This window comes from Stegostoma tigrinum, chromosome 4, assembly GCF_030684315.1.
Source record: "Stegostoma tigrinum isolate sSteTig4 chromosome 4, sSteTig4.hap1, whole genome shotgun sequence".
Classification (NCBI taxonomy): Eukaryota; Metazoa; Chordata; class Chondrichthyes; order Orectolobiformes; family Stegostomatidae; genus Stegostoma; species Stegostoma tigrinum.
Window position 1 is genome coordinate 35,628,899 of NC_081357.1, and position 16,217 is coordinate 35,645,115.

Consider the following 16,217-nt stretch of genomic DNA (forward strand, 5'->3'; position numbering starts at 1 on the left):
TCTGTAAAGGTTTCAGAAACGCTATAGGAGGCACTGCAACTCATGTAGGTTGAAGTAACTAACTGCAAGTTAATGGAACTGTACAGGAACCAAAAAACTCCCCAGCAGGCCAAGAGTCAGTGTGGGAAATGCCCTACTGATTCGAAGAGCCTGAAGGAAGTCACTTCACCGTTCAAAAGGCTGAAGGTGAGCCTTGTGAGTTCAAACAGGCAGGGAAAGGATTCCTGAATTCCAAAAACAGGTTGATCAGAGAAAGGATTGGGACCATAGAGACAGCCTGGAAGGCTAATGACAAGAGACCTTGGATCAATCCCCAGCATCTGCATTGAAAGAAGCCTGGAAGTGAATTGTACCCCTCAATGTGGAAACAGAAAGCAGCTGGTAAAATAAGACTTTCTGAACTCAGTTATGACCTTGACTGTATCAAAATTATTTGCAAGTTAAAGAATAAGAGTCAACATTTTAACAAAGTGAGATTTCTGAGCATGGGGGCTTTTGACCTTGATTGAAAAGAATTAAATAAAGTCTGATCTGTGTTGGAGCCAAAAAAGAGCGAGATTTAAACATTCACAGAGATCAGACCAGACAGCAACACAAACCTTATTGTTAAGATGTAAATGCCATCTTGATGATGTTCTTGGAACATCAAGACTTTGACTAAAGAAGGGATGAATTAGGTGACCACAGAGAGCCGATTGCTAGCCTGCTCCCTCAAAAAGAGTTCAAAGCCTTCAAACCTGGGAAAGGGAAAAGCCTTGTTTGCAAGGAAAGAAACCAGACTTGACTCAGCTCTGGACTTATCTGGCACAATCTTTGGAGGCTTTGGTAATGAAAAGGCTCCAAATAGGATGTCTTGCAAAGGTCCAGAGTTAAGATCAGTACACATAGTGAAAACTGAAAAAAAGAGAAGAATGAAAAGACTCAATTTTTTTTAAGAATTCTTAGAAAAATACAGCGGAGCTGGATGACTCAGCCTTCTGTGGGTGTATAAAAAAAATTCCTTGTGTGTATATTTCATCTTTGCCCGGAAGAGCTGCTTTCATATTGTAGGCACTTCGGAAAACCTTATTACAGAGACATGATGTCATAGAGGATGGTACTGTTCTACAGCACAGGAAAAGGCTCATTAACCCAATAAGCCTGCACCGGTCAAAATAACCATCTAACTATTCCAAACCTATTTTCCTGTACTTGACACATAGCTATGTATGACTTGGCATCACAAGTGCCCATTCAAATACTTCTTTTATGAGGGTTTCTATATCCACCACCCTCACAGACAGTGAGTTCCATACTCCCACCATCATCTGGGTGACAAGGTTTGTCCTCTAATCTTCTCTAATCCTCTGCCTTTACCTTAAATCTTGATGATGTTCTTGGAACATAAGACTTCGACTAAAGAAGGGATGAATCTGTAAAGGTTTCGGAAACCGGCACTGCAACCCATGAAGGTTGAAGTAGCTAACCAATCTTTACTACTCTTTAGTCCTCTAATCCTCTGCCCTTACTTTAAATCTATGCCCCTGCTCATTAATCCCTCCACTAAGGGCAAAGTTCCTTTCTGTCTACCTTCTCTGTGCCCTAATAATTCTGCATATCTCAATATTGTTCCCTCACAATATTCTCTGCTCAAAGGAAAACAACCCCAGTTGATCCCATTTCTCTTCATGGCTGAAACTCTTCAGCTCAGGCAATGTCCTAGTAAATCTCTTCTGCACTCTCCTGTGCAATCACATCCTTCTTACGATGTGGATTCCAGAACTGTTCAGAATACTCTAGCTGTGGCCTGACCAACATTTTATACCATTCCAGCACAACTTTACCACTCTTAAAACATATACCTCAGCTGATGAAGGCAAGTGTTCCAAATGCCTTCTTAACCACTTTAAATAGTTGTCCTGCTATTTTAAGTGTCTTGCGTATGTGCATACCAAGGTCACTCTGATCCTAGGGACTTACAAGGGTCCTGCCATCCATCATGCATTGCTTTCTTGGTCCTGCCAAAATGTATCACCTCACACTTCTCCAGATTGAACTCTATTTGCCACTAATCAGCCTAACTGACCAGCACATCTATATCCTGTTGTAGTGTAAGGCTATCCTCCTCATTATTTGCCACCCCCCAACTTTTGTATCATCTGCAAACTTATTGATCCACCCTCCTACATTCAAGTCTAAATCATTTATATAAACTACAAACAGCAAGGACCTGTATGTTGATCCCTGCAGGACCCACACTGAACACAGACATCCAGTAGGAAATCTCGCCTCAGCTATCCCCCTCAGCTTTCTGCCACTCAGCCAATTTTGGATCCAAATTTCCTTGGATTGCACAGTTTCTTAACTTCACTATCAGACTTCCTGGCAGGACCTTCTTAAAAGCCTTGCTGAAATCCAAGTAGTCTACATCGAGAGCATTACCCCCATCTACACATCTAGTCAGCTCTACGAAAAATTCACTCAAGTTGATCAAACATGAATTCCCCGAACGAAACTATGCTGATTGGTTTTGACTAATCCCTGCCTCTCTGAATGCAGATTAATTGTGTCCTTTAGAATTTCTTCCAATAGCTTCCCCAGTACTTAGGTTAGACAGGCCTGTAGTTTCCTGGGTTATCTCTTGGTCACTCCTTGTATATTTTGATAGGGCATTTCAGCTTTAAAATCTGTACACTGGAAATTAAATTGACAAATCTCTTCAAAATGGAGACCATAGCAGGTTATACCTGTTACATTGGTCTGTATGGGTTCCAAAGCCTACTGAACTGGTTTATCTGAAGCTCAGATCAGGAAAGGAAGATATTCGGAAATTATCCAGCCCTAAGCAACATATTGAGTGCTTTTAAGGTGCAAGTTGCTTTCCCTGCCTGAACAGACATCATAGTGGGTGCCATTGAGGTTGGTGGCTGAAACATTTGGAAAGGCGATTGTCCTAGCCAAAAAAAGGGCCACATCCGAGTCAATATCCAGAAGCTGGATGAATCAGCCCCTGCAGTTGGGAAGATGATTCAACCATTTGGAAGTGACAATTGCAAGCTGGAACTGTAAAGATGTTTGGGGTGGGAAGAGGCTTACCAGGATGCTGCCTGGGTTAGATGGTGGAAAAACTCGGGTTGTTTTCCCTGGAGCATCTAAGGCTGAGGGGAGACTCGATAGACATCAATAAAATTACGAGATGCATAGAAAGGGTTGATAGAATCTTTTTTCCCAGAGTTGAAATGTCCAATTCTAGAGGACATGAATTTAAACTGAGAGGGGAAAAATCCAAAGAATACGTGAGGTGCAGGTTTTTGCAGAGTCGGAGTTTATAACACGTTGCTGGGGTGATGGTGGAAGCAGCTATGACAGGGGTGTCAAAGGGATATTTGGATAAGCACATGAATATGCAAGGAATGGAGTGATATGGACCAAAGGCAGACAAAAGGGATCGTTTTAATGTGGCTTCATGTTTGGCCTAACATTGTTGGCTGAGGGGTCCATTCCTGAGCTGTACATTTCTACCCGTGTCCTATGCACAAATGTACAAATGTAAGCAACAGGAAAAGAAGGAGACTACTCTGTCCTTTGAAAATTCAAATTGTGGTCTTACCAGTGGCCCTGTTTCACTAAAGGGTAACATCCTTATTTATATTTAATTCCTCTCATAATAAAGGATAGCATTCCATTAGCCTTCTTAATTACTTGCACTACCTGACTTACGCATTAAAATACTTGGATCCCTTTGCAGTTCAGAATTCAACAGTTATTCTCTATTCAGGTAATACTCTAATTTATCATTCTTCCTGCCATTACCCACATTAAAGTCTGCTTATCAGACTCTTATCCAATTTCTCAACCTCTCTATCTTCACTTGCAAAATCCTATGAATTCTTCACGACATACTTTTTTGCCTAAGTAACGTTTCAGAGGCAGACGTTCCTACAGTCCTGCCCTCTGGATCTCTTTACCTGCCTCAATCACAGTCACACGCTCCTGTCCCTGACCACTACCTAAATCATAAGTTGCTATCCTAGCTGAGGTGTCTGCCTCCTGATACAAAGCATCCAGGTGACTTGCCCCCTCCCTCATGCATCACTGTATCTGTAGTTCAGCTTCTAGCTCATAAACTCCGAACCAAAGCTGCTCGACCTTCAACCATTTACTGCAGATATGTCACAGATCCCAGTGGTATCCAGGGGACCACACATACTGCAGCTCTGACACACCACCTGAAATGCCATCCTTAACTATATAGAGTTTTAACTGTTTAATTATATCATTCATGAGCTTATGTTGTCCTTTATATATTTTATTAACTTCACCACCAGTTTGTAGTTACTTTTAATGAACCCTTGCAGACATATTATGACAGACCTGAGGGCAGGTGGGACTTGAATCTGGACCTTCTGGCCCAGAGTTAGGGACAATATCATTGCACCACAAGAGCCTCTACCACCAATCTGTATACCATGTTAAAATTTTAAAGTATAAGAGACCTTAGCCACTTGCCAGATGCTCACCAAACTCTCCTTTGTCCGTAGTAAAGTAAGAACCAATTCCAATCAGTTTGAAGGAATTCAGTTTGTCTCTGATTTGCCTGCTCTTCTCAGTGACACTGATTATCTGTCTTGGCATCCCTGTCTCTCCCCCTCCTCTCTCACAGCCATCTTGTCTGACCATCGCCAAGAAGAAGGTACTGAGAACCATCTTGGAAGGTATCATGACCGAAGGAGGACAAAGTGCAAGAAAGCCAAAGTATGCTGAAGGAAGGTCAGGCGGTTTGAAAATACCAAAACCACAGAACTGATGAAGGACAAAGAACCTTCTCCCTAAAATCTGCTCAATTTCTGGGTCCGTCTGTATAGGAATACATCAACTGTTCAACTACAGAAGCTACGATAGCTGCTCGAACTGGATTCAAGGGTCACCCCTTTCACTTCAGAAAGAAGCAATGGGCCCCAGCAGTAGACCAGAGAAACTCACTGTTGTTTTACTTTTATATAAATGTTTTTGTCTTATAAGTGTATATTTTAATCTCGGTGTTTGTAAATTTTAAAATAATTTGTTTTGTTATTCTTAAAGTGTGTTCAACAATAGCTTGCGATGAACTAACCTTAAACTAGTGTCAATAAGGCTTTACAGCTGTTCAATTTTATTTTGAATCATACAAATTAACAAAGGAAGCTAAATGAGGAATATTAATTCAAAGATTATTGATAGCGCTGGAGACACATCTAATAGTCACGACGTTAGCATATGTTTTATTTTGATACAGCAGTAGTACGCTTACCTCTGGGACAGGACGGTGTTAGTTCAAGAGCACTCCAAACAACTTTGATGTTGTTGCCCTAATACGGAAGAAACATTTCCCCAGTAGAGGTATTGCCTTTCTATATTTTTCCTCAGTATTCACTGTATTGACTTGCTGGTGCCCTATTTTGTATAACATGAAACTGCAGCTCATTAGGAGCCTGGGAACAGGCTGAAGAATTCCAAGTCAGAAATGTTTATTTTTGTGTTAAATTGATCCCACAATGTTAAAACTCAGTTAGGATCTTCTGTCAGCTTGTAGAAATTGGCAGCCTGAAGGAGCAGGCTTCCTAGTTGCAAGATGCACCTGTATGCCTGAAAGACACTCCAGCTTCACTGTGTCTGTCTAGAATGGTTAGAGGAATTCTGTCTTAAGATCTTTCCAGGTCTCTTAAGGGAGACCACAAAGGTCAGGCATATATGCACCCACTGCTCTGCTGAGAATGCAACTGAAGTCCTGTTTCACCACTCTCCCACCTTCAGCAGCTCAGCAATCACCTGCAGTCCCATGCTGGTCCTTTTACTAACTATCCAAAGTATGCAGTATCATTGACCTTATCCACATGACCAATCATGCACCTACCAACAATCCTGAGGCACCTAAACACAAAGGATTATTATTCCATCGATGTGTACATGATATTTACTTTGGCTCTGCCAATATCTGATATTTCAGCGCAAATCTCCTGGGGATTGTAAACATAAAGAGCATAAGTTTATTCAGAGGAAGTCATGCAAGGCATGGTCCTCTAGATGAGAAAGAATGATTGACCTCTGGCTCATCAGTTATAAAGTAGAACTATAGAATAGTTGCAGCAAATAACAAGGCTATTAGAGTAGTACAACAAGGAAGCAAACCTTTCGGTCGAATTCATACATGCCAACCAGATATCTTAAACTGATCTAGTCCCATTTTCCAGCATTTGGTTCGTATCCCTCCAAATCCTTCCTATTCATATATCTACTAAGAGCCTTTCAAATGTACCAGCCTGCACCATCTCCTCTGTCAGCTCACTCCATACACACACTACCCTCTGCATAAAAAAGTTACTCCTCAATTCTTTTTTAAATCTTTCTAGTTTTGAACTCCCCTACCCTGCGAAAAACACCTTGATTGTTCACCCTATCCATGCCCCTGAATAGACCAGGGCTGTTTTCCCTACAGCTGAAACCTACCAATTTACATCCTTGCAAATTGTTTCTGAATCCTTTCAAGTTTCACATTATCTTTTCAATATCATGCAGACCAGGATCTACTGCGGTAGATATCTACTGCGGTATTCTAAAAGTGACCTCACCAATGTCCTGTACAGCTGCAACATGACCTGCCAACTCCTACATTGAAATACACTGACTAATGAAGGGAAGCAAGCTAAACACCTTCTTCTCCGCCCTGTCTACCTGCAACTTCAGTTTCAAGGAACTAAGCACCTGTACTCCTCTTTGCATAGCAACACTCGCCAGGGCACTACAATTAACAAGTCCTGCCTTGGTTTGTCTTACCAAAATACAACACCTCACACTTATCTAAATGAAACTCCATTGCCGCTCCTTGGACTATTGGCCAACCTGATCAAGGTCCAGTTGTCCTTTGAGATAACCTTCTTCACAGCCCACTACACCATCAATTCTGGTGTCAGCTGCAAATTTACTAACCGTATTTCTTATATTCACATCCAAATCATTTATATAAACAATGAAAATTAGAGGACACAGTTCCAATCATTTCTGCATAATGCTGGTCACAGTTAGCTCAACCTAATTCCACCTCTTTCCCCATATGCTAACAGTTATTTTTCTTTTCTGGTGTTTGTCCAATTCCCATTTGAAACCCCTAATTGAATCTGTTTTTGCAATCTCATCAGCAGTGCATTACAGAGAAAAATTATCTACTATCAAACGTGGCAATACCTGGCAATTTAGTGAATGATTTGTTAGTGCACAGCCAGGATTCAATCCATACACAGACTGAGAGCAGATGACACCTTAGTACAACTCAGTTTATGTTGGGAGATATCACTGAGATAAAGTAATAGCAATGAGCGGATTTGTGAGGTACTACAGCAACCCTTCAGGCATATGAACTACACAAACTGTGAGAGTGGAGTGAACTATACACTACAGTCCAAGGAGGTTAGTAATTATGTAGCCGACTACAAAACATTATTGCCTCAATTTCAGTGATAATGGGAACTACAGATGCTGGAGAATCCAAGATAACAAAGTGTGGAGCTGGATGAACACAGCAGGCCAAGCAGCATCTCAGGAGCACAAAAGCTGACGTTTCGGGCCTAGACCCTTCAGCCTCAATATCAGTCTGTAGTGATTGTATTCAGGTCAGCCAGCTGAACATAATAGAATATGAGTTCCCTAACTGGGGGTGTTAATCTAGTCTAATCAGGGGACCTGGCTGACATAAAAGGATCAGTGTCAAGGATATTGGGTGAGTGAGAGACAGTGCTATGCATTTGCGAATAAAAGGTAATGTGATTGGCAATGTGATTGCAGCTTCTGGAGAATTATTTCATTCTCGTCATGGATTATCATCAACTACATACTGTAGAACAGCCAGATATGGAGGGATACTATTACATTTTTATAGTGAGTTCTACGATTAACTATTCTCATCACACCCCTCACCGCCACATCTCGCCATGTTTTTTGACAGGATATATTTTCAATTACAGAATTATGATTGTTTTAACCTTACCTTATAACTGGAGGCTTCTACTATTCATGTGTGATCAGGACAACTTTATAGAAAAACGTTATCCCTTCATCTCACAAACAAACGCATGACACATGCGATGTTGATGCTGATGAAAATTCATGAAAAATATGAATATAATTACAACCAATATCATCGATAATGAGACAAAAATATTAGGAAATGAAAGCAAATATGGAAAATAAAGACTCTCAATGACAGGATTTGCTAACTGATTTCTGGTTAGAAATTTCCGTGTAGTTCCATTCTAATAAAAATACACAGGTTGGAAGTAAAACATTTTAAAATGAATTCACTGCATGGTGTTTCATGCTGTTTGGATTTTTAATTGCTCATGTCCATTTAGCAGTTCGAAGACCTCAGATACTTTGCAAATTCATGGCATTAAAAAGGAATTGAGTAGTGACTGCTTTACTCTTTGCTGCTGAGTACGTTCTTTTCAATTTAATGGAAACACATGGACATCCCTGGCTCAGGGATATAGCTACACGTTGGACTGGCAGCAACAGCAGAGGTTTGATCCCTCTGTTTCCACTGAATTTCTCATTTCCTTTATGTTGCCTTGAGGCAAGGCCCTACCTTCCACTTAGCTCCTCCACATGGGGTTGAGGTGAGAGGGAAAATCGAGGCCTACCTTCTCCCTGGCTTCAAAGGCGCACAACAGATGTCTATGAGGAAGTTACCTCTCAGCTGAAGAAACTCCCATATGAAGCAGGTTAAGCCTAAAAGATTTAATTGAGTTAATCTGAAAAAAAAAATTAAAAGTCAAATGGCACTGTTAGTTTATTTCACAGCTCTATTACTTTCAAAGTAAAACATTTCTGCCTAACTCCCCATTTTATTCATTTTTTCCTTAATTTATCCCATGTTCCCTCATCTTGATTTTTGCCTAAGGTGAATAATTTGCAGATCTGTAAGACCTGTTTTCCAATTCTGGGTAGATTTCAAATTGAAGACTCAGTGCCACCAGATTTTATCGCCATCCGTCAAACTGCTTCTAAATTGCACAGCGTACACATTCTTGCAATCAATCTTGTTCATGTCCTTTGCAAGAGATATTTTTCTTTTCTCATGCCAACATTTTATGAAACCATATTGTTAGTTTGGCCTGGGGTCACCAAGACAGTGTCATGTCAACATTTTTTTCCATTAAAAATACTGTGATTTCAAATACAAAACTTACTGTGGAGAAGCCGCTTCACTCAAATGTTTCATCTGAGCCGTAAATATCATAAGTAAGAACCTCAACATCCATTTGGTCTTAGAATTTCAGCTGAAACTTCTGTGAAAGAAAGAGGCAGTTACAGTAATGTTGGATGTTGCTGTCTTAAAAATGAAAAGTAATCAAATGTAATATTTGTCCATTATGCTGTATAAAAACAAAATCCCAGGGCACAGTGCAATTAAGATTTAAGCAATCTTATTCCAATAAACAACATTGCCATAAATTATCTGTGAGGTGGAGATGCCAATGTTGGACTGACGAGGAGGTGCACTCCAAAAGCTGATGATTTCAAATAAGCCTATTGGACTATAACCTAGTGTAAGAAAATTATCTGGTCATTTTTTTTGAGAGCTTTCTGTGTTCAATTTGTTTGCAGTATGTATTTATACAATAACAGTGACCACATGAGAATATGTAATTCACTGGTTGTAAGAGGCAGGAAGTCCTAAGACAGTGAAGGTGCTATTTAAAGATAGGTTATTTCTGAGAAACATGTTCACCAATTTGTTTAATAAATGTTATGGAGTAGATTTTTGATGCTGGGAATGTGCCTGGACTGAGGTGGGTGATCGAACAACAAATAGCACTGGCATCATGGATGATGGCTTCCCACCTCCATTCACAACGCATATGATATTTTAGTGAGTTAGTAGGAACTGCAGATGCTGGAGAATCTGAAATAACAAGGTGTAGAGCTGGATGAACACAGCAGGCCAAGCAGCATCAGAGGAGCAGGTCCAGCCTGTATCCTCCATTCTCCCTGTGTCTGCGTGGGTTTTCTCTGGATGCTCTGGCTTCATCCCATGGCCCAAAGATGTGCAGGTTAGGTGGATTGGCCATATTAAATTGCCCATAGTATCCAGGAATGTGCAGGCTGAGTGGGATAGTCATGAGAAACGCAGGGTTACAGGGATGGGGAAGAGCTTGAGTCTAGGTGGAATGTTCTTCAGAAGGTCAGTGTGGACTTAAAGGGCTAACTGGCCTGCTTCCATACTGTAAGGATTATACGAACAGCTTGCCTCTGTCTCTTTACAGATTTTAATGGAGTGGACAGCCTTCTGAAACTGTTAATAAAGACAAATTCAAGAGCTGTGAGACCATTGGGTGTGTTTTCAATGAAGGAGATTAACTTATGAATGGCAGTAAAGGGGCTTAGTAGAAGAGGGGTCTAACAATCACAAAATAAAATGTTTTTTTTACAAATTTTCAAGTTTCTATTCTTTGCTGTGTTCCAGAATGTCATCTGACTTCTGGTGCATAAAAGGACTGTACTTTCTATTTTGCTATGCTTAACAATCACTGTCCAAACAGCAGCTATGACAATGGCAGCAATGTGAGTCAGATCATGACCACATTTCCAATGATTCATCCTTCTTCCTGACCTCGATCTCTAATTGAATGGCTGACCCATGACACATTCAATTGAAAGCTTAACTCCAGCAAAATGCTGAGATAATATGGTGTGAAGCTGGACGAACACAGCAGGCCAAGCAGCATCAGAGGAGCAGGAAAGTTTGACGTTTCGGGTCGGAACCCTTCTTCAGATTTTCTGTTATCTCAGATTCCCCAGCATCGGCAGTTCCTACTATCTCTCCAGCAAAATGCTGATGGTTTTTTGCTTCCTTTCTTCATTTTGTGGGATATAGCCATTGTTGGCTAGGACAATATTTATTGTGCATCCCTAATTTCTCCGGAGCAGGTGGTAGTGAGCTGATTGCTTGAGGTTGAGGATCTTGATCCAGCAACAGTGGAGGAACGCTGTTATATTTCTAAGTTAGAATGGTAAGTGTCTCATAGGGGAGTCTGCAGACGGTGGTGATCTCAAGGTTCCCTTGTCCTTCTGGATGGTAGGAGTCATGGGTTTGGAAGGTGCTGACCAAGGAGCATTACTGTACTTCACTTTGTAGATGGTATGTACTGCTGCTACTGTGTGGTTAATAAAGATAGCAAATGTTGAAAGGGTTAGATGATGTGACTATTAATTGATGTATTTTGTCCTGGATGGTTTTTGACTACTTGAGTGCTATTGGATCTGTGTTCATCGAGGCAAGTGGAGGACATTTCATTATACTCCTTACTGTGCCTAGTAGTCGGTGGATAGGCTTTTGAAGAATCAGTAGGCAAATCACTCATTGCAGAATTCCCATCTTCTTATCTGATGTTATAGCTGTATTTAAATGGTCACCCAGCTCCGTTTCTGGTCAAGGTATCTGCAGGATATGATATTGGAGGATTCAGCAAAGGTAATGCCTTTATTGTGCTGGGGACTTGGGTAGATTCTCTCTTGTTAGAAATAGTCATTTGTGGTATTTGTACAGAGCAAATGTTACCTAACCTGAAGAAGTTACCCTCCTCCCCTTCTCCTGAGATGCTGCTTGGCCTGCTGTGTTCATCCAGGTTCACACTTTGTTATCTTGGATTCTCCGGCATCTGCAGTTCCCATTATCTCTGTTACCAAATTCTAGCCTGATTATTAACCAAGACTTGTGGCATACGGACACAGGCTGACATTATCAGAGGATTTACAAATGTTGCTGAACATTGTGCAATCATTAACAAATATCCCCACTTCTGACCTTCTGATGAAGGTGAAGGTCATTGGTGAAGGACCTAGAGATACTTAAGGTTAGGACACTGCTCTGACGGACTCCTGCAGAGATGTCATGGGACTGAGAATGACTGACCTCTGAGAACTACAGCCTTCTGTCTCTGTATTAGGTATAATTCCAGTCACTGGAAAAGTTTCCCCTCATTCCTATTGACTCCAGTTATACTTGGGCTCCTTGATGGTGCAGTCAGTCAAATGTGACCTTGATATTAAAGGCTATCATTCTCACCTCACTTCCACCACACTGATTGGTCAGGCTGTTGCTACAAGAATACAAAAAGATTAATAGTCCCAATGGCCCTTTTTTGTCAATAATAAAGGCATAATCTATAAATAAATTCTTCTTCCCTACATAATCAGAGATCCGTGTATTAATAAATGTAGCTTGTAGCGCACACAAATACATCACACTGTGAGCCTGACTGATAATCTTAACTTGGTTTCCAGTTTAATTCTTAGCACGGTCCAGATTATTTAATAAATAAAGTCCTATCGTAGAATTACATTTAGCAATTTGATGCAATTGTCTACATGAGGACAATCACAAAAAGTAATTTTTATGCTCAATTCTTTGAGATATTTGAACAATAATATAAGGCAATATATAAATTGAAATACTTCTTTTTTAATTTTATCTACACACTGTTTTTCACTATTCCAATCTAAATTCCTTGCAGTCAGTATTTTGCCAGTGAACTTTGTCGACTGCCATGTTTGCTAGAAATTGCTTGGTAGTAAATGTCATAAATATTGCAGAAAGGAAACAAGAGGCCAGAGTTTCTTGGAATGAGCAGCCTGCCAATCCTATATTCCATGCTTACAAGACTCGGAATACTATGCCCATCACTTAATGTGGTTTTGTTATTGGACATCATTTATTAAATAATATAGACTGTGTTAAGAATTGCATCAGAAACCAAATTAAGATTAACAGTTGGGTGGGCAATGCAATACATTTGTGCCTGCTAGAAGCAACATGCAGAGCTCTGTTTCATGTATGTAAAAGGAATTTTTCATATATTCACCCTTCCCATACAAACAAACAATGCTAAGGAGGTTACCAATATCTGCTACATATCTGCTGATAGTTAATTATTCATGTTGTATCTCCCTGTCAATGATGAGCCAATAAATCAGTAACTTCTTCTCATATTGTCTAAATTGGTGTTTTTTTTAAGTTTGTTTCTTGCATCCTCGTTCTGATGAGTGCAAGATAAAAAGCTTCACCTTCTTGCCTCCTTTTAGTACTGTTTTTAACTCTGATGTTTAAGTCCTCAGCTGATTTCAAATCCATATGAATTAAGAGAAGGAGGTTATTCAGTCCCTCTAACCAAACATGACTGATTGTGGACTCAACTCTATTTACCAATCTGCCCCCTCTATCCTATGACTCCCTTGTCAATCAAGAAACTGTCTAGTCCAAATGGTGAAGGCAGCACCTTGAAGAGTACCACACTCCCTCGGTACTGCACTGAAGTGTCAGCCTGAATTTGGTAAATAATTGCCACCCAATTGTACACTAAGCTCCCAAATAATCAGGATGAGGAGGTGCTTGTGTCATACGGGGATGGACACAGTCAGAAGGAGCTATGCTCCAAAAGCTTCTGATTTCAAATAAATCTGTTGGACTGTAAACTGGCATTGTGCGATTTCTGAACAAATAACTAGTACCTGTTCCAAGTGTGTTAGACCTCAGTTATGTAACGACTTTGTGAAAATTAACAAGCTGTATTGAGATTATTGTCTGATTTAACAAAAAACATAAGAAGTGGATATTTAGTATAAACATACCAAATAAAGTTACTGCTGTCTCAATGAATTTACTTTTAACAGATGTGGAACAACAAACTGGTTAGGAGTGGCATCAAGTTTATAGAAAAAGACATATGTAACCAAATACAAATGTTCCCTTGTTCTTAGTGCAGTGGGTGCATCACCTGCAGAATGGAGTCACAATTTATTTTGCAGGCATTGTGAGGTGACATTGGTACCTTTGAGTTTCAGCTCAATGATGATGATATTTGATGCTAAGATATCCACTGCATTATTTAAAATAGGTCACTGTTGGATCATTGACCTTGAACAATAAATTCACTCCATGGATATTGCATTCTCTTTTAATTTAAGCCACATTTTGAGAGAAGGCTTTCTGACCTATGCGAGGGAACCTCAATTCCTGGCCAAATCTAACATGACGTTGGCCAGTTTTAAAGATGCCTTTTTACAGCCTTTAATACGCTCCTTTATGTTTGCATGTGTTACAAAAAAAGACAAAACTTAAGTCTTTTCTCAGGAGTAGAATTGTCTACTGAAAGCATGCACCCTGTGCTTACTCACCTAAAATTTCCACTTACGTGGAATATATAAGATACCCGGAGTGCTAATGAAACAACTGAGTTTAAATGATTGTATTTATTGCCCACAGCAGATGACTATTGTCACCATAAATCCTAAACAGCTCATTATGATTTCATTGGCAATGGACTTTCTGCTCCCCTAACCTCTCATATTTAGCCCACTGTTTGTTACCTATCTGCTCTATTTCACCACCGGATATTGCCAAACAGCTTTCTCACTGTATTTTCCCTGGCCTGACCATGCAACGTTTATTTTTCTATGTGGTAATCTAAATTCTTCATGAACACCTTCCATCACCCGCCCAGTGATCCATGCTATGCTGTTTGACTAAAATAAGATTTTTAGTCACCCATAGTTTGATTTTACTTGGCCAAGCACTAGTTTCTACACAATGCCCTTTGACCTGAGCTGCCATCATTCATGAGACTTGAAATCCATAAATGTAGCTAGTGTTAAAACAAACAAGCTAGCTATATGCTCACACGGATACTGAAAAATAACATAATTCCAAGGCAGTAAATTAGATGTTAGATTAAATGTGACCCAATTGGATCAAAGAGCCATTTTTTTTTAATTGTACAGCTTTGCACAGTTTTAAAGAGGAGCTTGAGAATATAAGCTAAATACTGAAAGTAAACTAATACATGCTGTGTGGCCTTCTTTCACCGTTTGAAAATGAGCAAAATTAACTTATCTTTAATGTGATTATTCCCTTGTTGGCTGTAGTTTTTCTACACTTTCAGTCAAGTGGCCCCAAGGTCCACATGTTGAGTGTGATCTACAACTACTGGCAGGAAATTAAAACACTGTTTTGTAGAGGGATGTTGATTAGGTAGTATGTTTCTTCAGGCCTTAAGGCTGACCCACAAGCCCATGGGCACAGCACTCTCCACCAGGGGCCTGAGTGTTGAATGATGGCACATTTGTACACAGCGTCACCTACTGTGGTGAACTGTGTGTTTTTTTTGTGTAAGTTAACCTATGGGATCTTGGGGAGGCGATTTGCGGGGTGGATATCAACTGCAAATCCTGTGAAGGAATATCAATGGATTTTCTTTAGGTTGAAAAGAAAACAAATTTTATGTCAAATAGTATTCATCTGCGCATCTGCCATCTGCCCTTACTCTGATGGATTTCAAAACCTCTCTTTATCCCGCTCCCCTGTCAGATAAGAGTGCTGAACAAGCAGTAAATTCACAGCGTGTTGCACACAGCCTCATATCCTGCAGAAGTCAAAGGTTGCCAACAAAACTAGTTATACTTCTGTGCTATATCACACAACTTTAATAACAAGCTCAATTAAAAGTGAAACACGGCAAACAAACCTTTAAAATGCTGTTGACAATGCACCCATGAAACAGACCTGCAAACACAAGCACTCTATGATTTCAATCTGATTTGTTATCATTCCTCCTTACACATTGGACATATTTAGACATTAATACTGTGACTTGTCTTTATACCCTTGGAGTGAAGTATCAAATGCTATTGGCTAAGCAACCCTCCATATGTGAGAAATAGTTTTCACTGGCGTTAATCAGCAAGTAACATCCTACAGTTATACTTTTGTTATTGGTTCTGTTTCATCACTGATTGAGCAGCAGTGAATAAAAGCAGCTGGAATTATACTGCTCACTAAGCTACATATCTTCAGATGGCACAGGTTACTATGCACAGATGACTGGACAGCTTGGTACTGACTTAAATGTGGACAAAAATCATGCCTGTTTCCAACTTCTCTCCAAATTCACTGAACATGTTCTTGTCTCCCAAATCCATTTCCATCTTTTATGGAACTCCATGTTTGAATTCTTCTCATCTGTATTCTACCCATGGCCACAGTCCCAAGACAACTCTTGGCAAATTCACACATAACATTGTATGTGACTGTGATAAATGTAAATCTATTATCTTCATACTTCTTGGCCTGTCTGCCATTTTGAAAAATTCATCTGCATAAAGTATGCTAGCTGAGCTTGGCATAGTTAGTTTATTTTTACCTCTGCTGT